The sequence below is a fragment of the Monopterus albus genome, unplaced genomic scaffold (assembly GCF_001952655.1).
Source record: "Monopterus albus unplaced genomic scaffold, M_albus_1.0 scaffold113.1, whole genome shotgun sequence".
In the NCBI taxonomy this organism is placed as follows: domain Eukaryota; kingdom Metazoa; phylum Chordata; class Actinopteri; order Synbranchiformes; family Synbranchidae; genus Monopterus; species Monopterus albus.
The window spans coordinates 1,225,815-1,236,114 of NW_018127993.1; the positions used below are offsets into that span (position 1 = coordinate 1,225,815).

Consider the following 10,300-nt stretch of genomic DNA (forward strand, 5'->3'; position numbering starts at 1 on the left):
CGGGATTAATGGAGCACTAAGGCCTGTCATTGCCAGGGTTATTTACAGTAGGTAGGCAGCAAATCACTGTTCATCTGATTTGATATCCCCACACTATGTTTACACACAGCAGGGTAGTATCGCTTTCCCTGCTAGTTTGATCACGTGTCACAGATACAAATGGAAATGTCAAACATCAACATTGTGCTCATTCCCCTTTTCATACTGATCTACTGTAGCCTTTGTTCCCATCAAGTCTTATCATTCTATTAATTACAATAGCTAAGACATATTTCCTCTTGCTTTTGAGTGAAATCATTGTGAACACACAATAGCATTTCAAATTCAGTGACATAAAAGTACTGCATTTTGCATTGGAACACTGTGGGTGCCATATAATGTGACTCTTTCAGCCTCACTGGCTAATCTTGCCTTGCTGTGGTTGTGCTGTGCAACAGATGGCGTTTTATGAAGGCCATTATGTCTATTTCCCCAGTTGTTCCACATACTACTTTCATTACATGGGGGGTATTTAAGACATAATCTAGGATCTGTCAATCTGAATAGACAGTGCTTGTGAAACACATTAGCTGGTGTGGAGTGTTTTAGGTTGGAATGCACTCACTTTACACTGAGAAGAAAATAACAATAAACTATCTAGTTAAAACAGTATTCAAACTGTATTCTATCTTACAGCATACTATAACATGAAGACAGGCTTGAGCACCATTAAAAGAACCATCGTGTTGTCTTGATGGGGATCAATAGCATTTTATCAAATCCAAATCTAATTCCACTTACTGAATCCCAGTCATTCTGAATCATTATTAAATATTATATCAACTTTATCATCCTGTGAATATCAGTTTAATAAATCACTGATATTTTGCTGCACTATGAAGCTGGCATTACTTAAAGGTGAATTGGTTGTTGTTCTGCTACGTATCTGACAAACCACACCATCACCAGGAGCAAACTAAGGCCGAGCACTCATCATGAAATATACTTTAACATGTTGGACACTAGGTGACTCTTTCAACAAAGGACATGTCATTCTCCCTTTACCATGAGTAACATCCTGTAAATGTCACTTATTGCAGCTGTTTCTTTGATTTCAGAGCAATTAAAACCGGTTTATATACAGAAACTTTGGCAATGTTTGTATTGTCAGAGAGGCCAAAGAGTGTAAACCAAATAACTAAATAGAAACATGAATGACAGACTTTATAAGGGATTCAAATCTTTACAAACTGAGATATTTCACTAACTTGGAAACAAATCTAAAACGGAGCTGGTTATCAGAACCCATTCCTATGTTTACCACTATCCTCAATTTTTTACTGGGTCAAGAGGTTTAATTTGGAATTTATTTTCTGTTTCTCACCGTATTCAGTATAAAACAAAAACTGAATTATTTCTGCTTTTAATTCCAACCAACTGGCCCTGTTGAGGTTTTGATAATACCAGAGAGCCTACTTTCATGACCACTTATTAGCCATACATCTATGAATGGTGGCAGGACCTCTGACAGACAGCTCTCATTTCTACATATTAATCCTTTTTTTGCATTCCCCAATGGACAAGACAGATTTTTAGTAGGAGGAAAGACACAATAGGACTGGCAGTTTTGTTTTCCTTTCTTGCTTGCATTAGATTCTCTAATTAAAGACAACCAATGCTGAACATCATCTTGAGGAGAGAAGACTAAGTCAAAATGGATTTTTTTAAGCTACAGTATGATATACTTGATATATACTTGATGTACTTCTCAGATTTGCAAAATGTCACACATATCAAGATAACAGGTAGCCCAGTATTTAGTTCATGGTAATTACAGCACTGGTTCAGAGATGGTTTTATATTTAAAAATGTTAAGGATTGGTCACAGCAGCCATACACCTGTGCCTAGAAGAGCTTCCTGATTATACGCCAGTGAAATGGCAGCGTACTGTACATCAGACTGTAGCCACCCAGTCTCTGGAACTCCATGATATAGAGCAGCATGCATATAAACTAGGAATAAATTCCCCCTCAGCATTTTGACAGCAGCTATTCAGATACTTAGCCTCATACTCTGCAGGCATATTCCTCTGCCAGAATCAATTGCACTGGCAACCATTGCCGAGCCTGAATTTTATCTCCCAGCTGGAAAAAAGTGGGAAGGGAACAGAGCATGGCAATGTGCTGTTTATCAGTCACACAACTAATTCTCTCCCCCGTCTCTCTCGATTCCCCTTTTGAAAGTGAACTTGGTATTAATCAACAAGACCTTGAGCGCTTTATGCACACAATCAGCAATGCTGTGCCCCTTTTTTCAGTCAATCTGTGACCTTTTGAGTGCCACCCACATTTTAATTAGTACTAAACTAAAAAGCTGTTCATTGCCCCTAAAACTACCACTTTCCTTTTTTTTTTTCTCGAAACTCCTTTTTTGTGCCCCAGTAAAACCCATGAAAGACACCATATTCAAGCACTGAGTGAATATCAGTGGTGAGGAAAGGGTTTTTGTAACAGGCTAGAAAATTACAAGGGCTGAAGTGTCAGACACATATGCCTGCCAAATGTAATCAGTGGATAATAAATGTTTGCCCTTTACACTCTAAATAGCAATGGCAGTTCTGAATTAGTGCTCAGCTCAGGGCAGCAGATCACTACATTGCTGCAGCTGAGATTAAAATGATTTTCCAGCAACAAAACCTACTGCTGTCTTTATCCACGCCTCTCCAACGATTTCCCATGAATAACATCAACTTCTGATCATTCCAGCTTTTATGACAGCAGAAGTAAACCGTAACCTAAATTGTTTTTGTCATTCTGCAGCTCTTGAACTGTTGGGAAGGTTGCTTGAGTGCTGAAAGGTAAGCTTTTACAATTACATCTCATGCAAGAATTATTGTATAGCACACAACAAAGATGTTTTCCTGGAACATTATGTGGAGTTTCCATTTCTGTACAGTCTCAGGACTGTGTTATTGTTGGATGCAGCAGAATGATGCCTCACAGGGTAGAGTGTGAAGGCATCTTGCTTTTTCTCCCACACTGTTTAATTAGCTTGGTCTTTGTGACTGGGGTGCCGCTTTAGCAATCATGATTCCTGCCCAGCCAATAAGAACTTGTGTTCAACTACATCTGACAGAGATAAATGGCACGCTGCGACATCTCTGCCTCACTCATCATCCGTTACCCATGCAATAGTGCATTTTAGGCAAACTAGAAGAGTGCCACAAATCTAAGTGAGCGTGCTTGATGACAACATAAATCTATGTGGGTGTTTTCAGTGTGTTTGTTTATACTGCATGTTTGCAGAATGAACGAGATCTGCTTATTGAAGTACTGAATGCATGGTTGTGTTTACTAAGCACAGAGCCACCTTGTCAAAATCTAATGGGTACATCATGGAACATTTTGAGATAAAAGTACACTCTCTTATCAGCATTAACCACAAAGTGGGGATGCAACAGAGGTTTCAAAAATGAGATGGTATTCATTTGCTCTGTTTTACCCAAATGGCATCATAGGACTGGGTTTGGTTTTACATTATGAACGTGAGCTAATCACAAGAGACTCAGAGGGCAATATGTAAGCAAGTGCTGGGTCCAAAAGAAAACAGTCAGGCTGAATTAATTAATCTCCAGTCCAAACAAAGAAATCTACTATAGGCCCGAGAGTGGTTGAGTTTACATAGTGCAGTTTTAAATTGCTTCTGGCTTAATAGACATAAATCCATTTCCTTGAGCTGATTAGCTTACACACCGTCCCAGACAATCAGTCAGATGTGATCATTTCTTTTCTCTGCATTGCATCAGAATTTGTGACATATACAATATTGTCCTTGCTACACAAGTACTGTTTGAAATCTTCCTGTCAGAAAGTAATGGATTATCTCTTCCCGTTTATTTCCATCATAGGAGACTAATGAAGTCAAAAACTGATGCAAACACTACTCTGTAGTTCCAGTAGGCTTGGTATGCAACTGTGAGGACACAGATAGTAATCAAAATAACTAAAATAATGCCATTTAAGTTAACTGCCATTAGAATCTCAGACTAAAAAGCCATTGTAGAATGTTTATATAAACCCCAAAAAGTAGGGTGTCTATATTAGTAAAGATTTTCTTCCGTATCCTGACACCTCCTTTCAATTCACTCCTGGGGTGGTTTTAGTGGTAATTGCTCTTCTGTTTCAGTGGCTCATAGTGAGGGAACAGTTTGTAGCACTGGGGGCATAACTAGCGATAGGCCTTGGACATGTCATACTCTGTTAGTCAGGCTTGCTTTAATTCCTTTGTTTCCTCTCTGCTCATAGCATTTATTCAGTGTGTGTTGATGTGTATATCCTTATTCAGGTGTTACTGTCCATGTAACTAGCAAAACCTTCATTTGACCATATATATTACTAAAATGGCAATAAGGAAAAATATTTTATCAGGAGGTTTAGAGGTACGTTCTCACATGTACTGGTTTGGTTTTTCTGTCTGCCTGTATTAAAATACTCGTGTGAGTGTCCCTTTGATTTCATGTAGGACAGAAGAAGAACAAATGGCTTTACTGCACAAGCTAGAATGACTTCAATATTCAACAGGCTCAGACTAATTTTGGCTTAATTAGAGGAAATTTTCCAAATTCCTTTTTAAGCAGTTCATTGTAGCAACAAAATGCATAAAAAGGTTTTGTGTAATACCAAAGGTAGACTGGTGATTACTGTCAAAGGATGGTTTTTGGCATGATGAATGTGTGTCTGTGTGCATCTCTGTGTGTGTGGTGTTTGCAAAAGGGTTTCTCAATCTAGGCCGTTGATGTGAGGCTGGATGAAAGCCTCTTTGTGGATACAGTATATGACAGGAAGGAAAAGCTCTTCCTCTACCGCCTTCCTTTGCTTTTCTCCAATTTTCCATCTCTCATTTCCCTCCTTTCTACTCTCTTTCATTCTCCTGCCACTCCGCCCTTGCTATCTCCCTTTGCCTGTCTCTCCTCTCCCTCTGTTGTTTCCCTATCCAATTTTCCCTATACCTATACATCCAGCCCACTCTCTGTGCAGCCTCTTTCTCCTGCCATAGCTGTCTTCATGCCAGTGCTCCTCTGTAATTGCTCTTCTCTCTGTCCTCTCTTACTTTTTTTCCATTCATTCCTGGCATCCCTTTTTTCATGTGCCAGGCTGTCAGTAGTGAAGGACGCTGCCCACAATATTGTTATTGGATTCGAACAAAAATTGCACATAAAAATTATAGTCCATGTCTAATTTATCATTCATATTTCTATCAAAAGTTCAAGTACAAAATTTCCTTCATAGTTAACTGTAGTTTGTGTTGTTACTGCAGCATGGTTGGTTTGAATTCACAATTCATTTCATGATGTAAAAGTCTAAATGTGGAGCAGAGGGTCCAGGTGTGCGCCCAGTTATAGGGAAAATTCCTTCAGCCATACCATGTGGCATCTCTGCAGATAACAACCCTTGTGCTGTTCTTTCCTCACGCTACATTAGCTTTACAAAGAAATGAAACAAATCTGCATTGTGTTGACAAGTGAACCTTGAACATGAATTCAGATTAGCCAGATCTTTACAACTCTGCTTGACTGAATTATTCCTCAGGTAACCTCCTGAGCAGACCCCAAATACCACTTTTCATCCTACATGAAGCAGCTGTGCAGAAATCAGGAGAACGTATATTCTCTCCAATTGAAACATAGAGAAAAATGCTATTTCACAAGCTATATATGTGATTTTTCTAAATGGCTACTGTTAAAAGGCCTTGCAAATCATATAAAACCAGGGTTTACAGCACCTGCATTGTGTCCATATTTATCAGAATGTTTGCTCTTGTTCAGTATAAACATAACTGCCATATAATAAAGATTGCATCAGGGTTGCTCTAGACCTTTATCCTTTCCATTACCCATCATCAGATGACAGACTTTGACTACAGCTTATTCAGAGTTCAGACACACATCAAAGTCCACTGTTTGCACAAAGCTTTCTGTTCTTGACTATCTTCAGTAGGGCTAATTTTCTGTGTATTTGTGGTAAATTAGGACTGCTTTCAAACTAACAAATATGGCCGACTGAGATAAAGCTCTGTTCATTCCAACAAAAACATGTTTCTGGTGGAAGAATTTGACAGTTACAAGGATATTTTAAATTCAATATTTAGTGAAGAAATGATAGAAACAAATATCCTCTTTCATGAGGTCATGGTGGTGCTTAAAAACAATTTCCCTTTTCATTGCTTTTCAACAAATTTGTTAGTAAATGACAAATTGCGGTTCATGTTTTTCTCCTTTATGTTAGATGTCAGCAGGTGTGATTGACTCTAAATACTGAAACAACACAAAACACTTAGTCCTGAGACAGTGTGGGGGTGGGTTGGCTAGCCATTTTTGGTTGACAGGTGCAACGTATGTTTTTGTGCAGCTGTCGACCTCAAATAAAACAGGTCTAGGAGCAAAATGAAGACTGCCCTGACAAACCTTTGTGCAACCAGTGCTGGGGTTTTTCCAACAGATCCTGTCAAATACCTGACTGGGCCATGAAAAGCAACAAATTCAATAATTTGGTATTATTAAAGGATTTCCCCAGAGACACATACTGTACCTTAAATGAACTATATGTCATCCTGCATTCAAAGTGTGCACTTCTCCCATCTGCCCATGCTGTACTGCGAGCATTGTTTGCATGATTGTAATTCCACGTCTACTATTTCAAGAGCTTAGGCAGCTTGTTTTGCTATTGATTTTATTTATAAGGCATACCATATATATATTTTACTCAAAGCAATTGTTTCCAAGTGCATGCATGAATCAGTGCTTCCCTGGAGCCTGTACTGGCAACGGCATGCAGCTCAATACCGCCAATTTATGTTTTAATTATGATGATCTACTAAGTGTTGGGAGCTTTGCCCTGCTCCCACAATCAGCATCAACAAGTTTATCAGTGTGTACTGTACAGTAGATTGAATTTTAAATTTTATGTAGGCAGACTGTGGTTTTGACTGCATTCATCAAATTTACCCGAGTCTCAGCTATGATGGAAAATGCCATTGCAAGGTTGTTAAACCTTTTGCTGACATGCTGAAAGTTGACTGAGTACTGAAGAGACCTACAGAATAGGAAACTGGTGAAAAGATCTTCAAAGCATTGCAGTTATTTTCATATTTACAGCACTGTGTTGCCTGTTGGGAAGCCGTACTCAAAATAGCAGGTAGTGGTTTATTTCATGATTCACTGTCAGCTGGTGTTCAGACAGAGTATTAAAAACAACTGCTTAGCTCTGACAGCTTTGTTTAGCCATGTGGCTTCAAACTGGATTTTATACCCGTCCATGTTTGTACTCAATTTGGCACAACTGTATATCATTTATTCACATTAGCAGTGATTGCTTGACTCAGTATGCCATAGAAATGGCTCCTGGCAAGCCTGAAAGCCATAAATTTCATTGACCCCGGTAATTAAGATAGATCAATATAAGGCTGTTTCTTTCACTGCTTCCCAGGACGGTATTGGCTGATGCAAATAAAAAATGCAAAATACTGAAAGAAATATATCCTGAGTCTTACTAAGATACATACAATATCACTGAAACAACTTATTACAGAATCAAATATGAAATAATGCATAGTTATGCTATTGTACAGAGAACGAACTCCACGGACTAGTGCTCTACTCTGCTTTCAGAGATTTTTCTTTCTAATTTTTTTGCTGCTATTTTGTCTTACACCAATTGCAGATGCTCCACCAGTTATACCTATTATAATACAGTGCAAAAAGGACCCCATAGCGTGTTGCTGTCAAGCCTCTTAAGTTGATAGCTGTGTCGTTGCACACTGCAGGAAGAATCCGTTCTGTCAAACAACAGCTGGCGAAGACAACATGATGTGGAGGCCATGGATGAGTGAGCCATCAAACCTCCGTCTGTGACAGTATTTTGGCAAGCCACATTTCATAAGAGTCTGTCTCACTCTACTCTACTTTTATGGTGCATGAATCAATGATAATTATGCTGTGTTCTCACATGAGTGGCAGAAGTATCCCCCATGTGGCAACAGTCAAAAAAGAGGAGGTTGGAAGAACAGATCAAGGAATATACAGAAATTAGCATGAATGAGATGAACCAGTTCCCCTGGGATTATCATTCATTAGCTGGAAAATGTTCATCACAGATGGTATCAGTAGCACCGTGCCAGTACAACTAATATAAATTACGAGAAACGATGAAATGCAAGGTTACACGATACATGATACAGGCCTGTTGTTGACATGGGTTCCAAGAAACATCACGCCAGGCAATGACTGTGAGCTGTTCTCTAGCTGCAGCTGACCCAGTGGAGAACATAACTTTTGAAGTATTATGTTTTCTGCTAAAGTATTATGTTTATTATCATTGTATTCCGTGTGCAGTAGAGATTTGACAAACATGCTAATCTCAAGCCTTCACACAAACACTGATCAAAGTCCAACAACCTTATCTCAAGCTCCATCAGGGCCCAATTCCATTTCACACCAAGCTCCAATTCTCCTTTCCTTTATCCCCTCTGAAAAGCCCAGTGATTAGAAGCAGACTTAAAGTGACTATAGTACCCCCCACCACCACCACCACCTCACCCTACCCCATTCCCGGCAGGACCTTCTTGAATCCCCAAAGCTTTGGCCAGTTTATCAGCATCAAGGGATCACACAATCTCTCCTGCCCCCACTTCAAACAGGGAGTCCAATGTGTTTTGCGGCCTTTGGTGTAATCTCTTTGGCTGTCGACAGATCGAGCGTGGGGTCAGCTGTGATAACAGGATCACTCAGGTGGAGACAGGGGACGGCACCACAAAAGAAAGGAACGGAAGCTAAAAAGAGAGACATGTAGGCAAGTGCAAGGTAAATTCTGCTGGCTTTGTGGAGCTAGCATTTCACATGAGGGAGATTTTGATACAGCATTTGAAAAACCACAGGACATGCATGGAGTCGTATGCCCGCACATGATCATAGCTGCATGCAAAAATACATGCAGCTATGATGGAATGGCATATGGCCAGCGTGATCCAAATTCAATCCAAAAAAAAAATGTTGATAATCAATTGAGCCATTACCATGAATGCTAAGCAACTGTTGGCTCCAATCTCCTGAATGTGGCAGCCTTCAGCTTTTACATCATTGCAAACTCAATATCTTTTGGTTTGTAATGACTGAAAAAAAACTGAGCTGGTTTTGTGCAATTTTTTCCACATTTTTCGGAAATAAACTAAACAATCTATCAAATAATAAAAAAATAATGAGCAAAATAATCAATCAAAATAATCAGATGCAGTTTTTGGTGCCAAATGTAATTAGAAAGCTTCTGTTGAAAGCCATAATAATAAAAATGTCCAGACTGTAGTAATGAAAATAAGAAAAAATTCAATAGTTGGTAAAAAGAACAAACAAAGGATGGCCCATGTGACAGCGCTGGATGTCCAACAGGCACCCTGGATAAGGCTACTTTGGGCTTTCTTAACCACTGTGCCCTTTGCCGCATCCACTAGCACTGTGACCTGGCATCTTTATTAAAACTGCTATCACCCAAAGAGAAACGTAGCAGCAGCGCACATAAACAGTGGAAATAATGGAAAGGTGAAAGGTCATGCAAAGCTGAGGAGCTACCAGTTTTACACTTGGGGAATTAGTTGACATCCAGCAGCAAACATACATAAGCTATTACTTACACCCCATCACACATGCTAGCATATACGTATATTTTGTATGCGTATGGACACGCTGATATTCATAGACTCTCTTCTCTCTTCCTCTGACTCTCTCTTTCTCTGACACACACACATGCTGAGAAGCAGCATGGTAGGCAGTGACACAAAGCTAATGCCTTGTCACACAGGCTGTCAGCAGATTAGCCAGTGGATTACACCCCAGCCATTAAATGTGCACAGAGCGAAAGACCACAAACATGGCAGAGAGAGAAGAGGAGGGGAGACAGTGAGACAGTGTGAGAGACTGGCAGTGAAAGGGCAAACTCTGGCATAAGGGAGTTAGTTAATGGAGGATAGGTTACAAGAGTTGGAAGGCAAAATAAGGAAAATGAAGCCTGGTTAAGCAGTGCAAATATCGAAGTCAAAGTGACACAAAGGAGAAGAAGAAAATGTAACGATAAGAAAATGGACAGTTTCCAAAAAGATCTGCTGCTAGAACAGTGGTAACATGATAATCAGATAGGACAGAAACTAAGAACAGTAGTGAAGGAAGAGAGAGGAAAAAAAGAAAATGAGAGGAAAGGTGGAGGAGTATCCGACAGAGAAGGGGAGACGTTGTGTAGTGTGCAGATGAAAAAAAACAAACAGATGAGTGGAAGT

General features: G+C 39.6%; 1 protein-coding gene across 1 annotated transcript in view; it reads left to right on the forward strand.

The window, feature by feature from the left end:
- Nucleotides 1-10,300, forward strand: part of LOC109966549 (receptor-type tyrosine-protein phosphatase delta) — a 322,783-nt gene that overhangs the window by 178,511 nt on the left and 133,972 nt on the right. The window contains 1 exon segment of the mRNA XM_020611458.1: nucleotides 2,800-2,837. The gene's annotated coding sequence lies outside the window, so the exon portion shown is untranslated.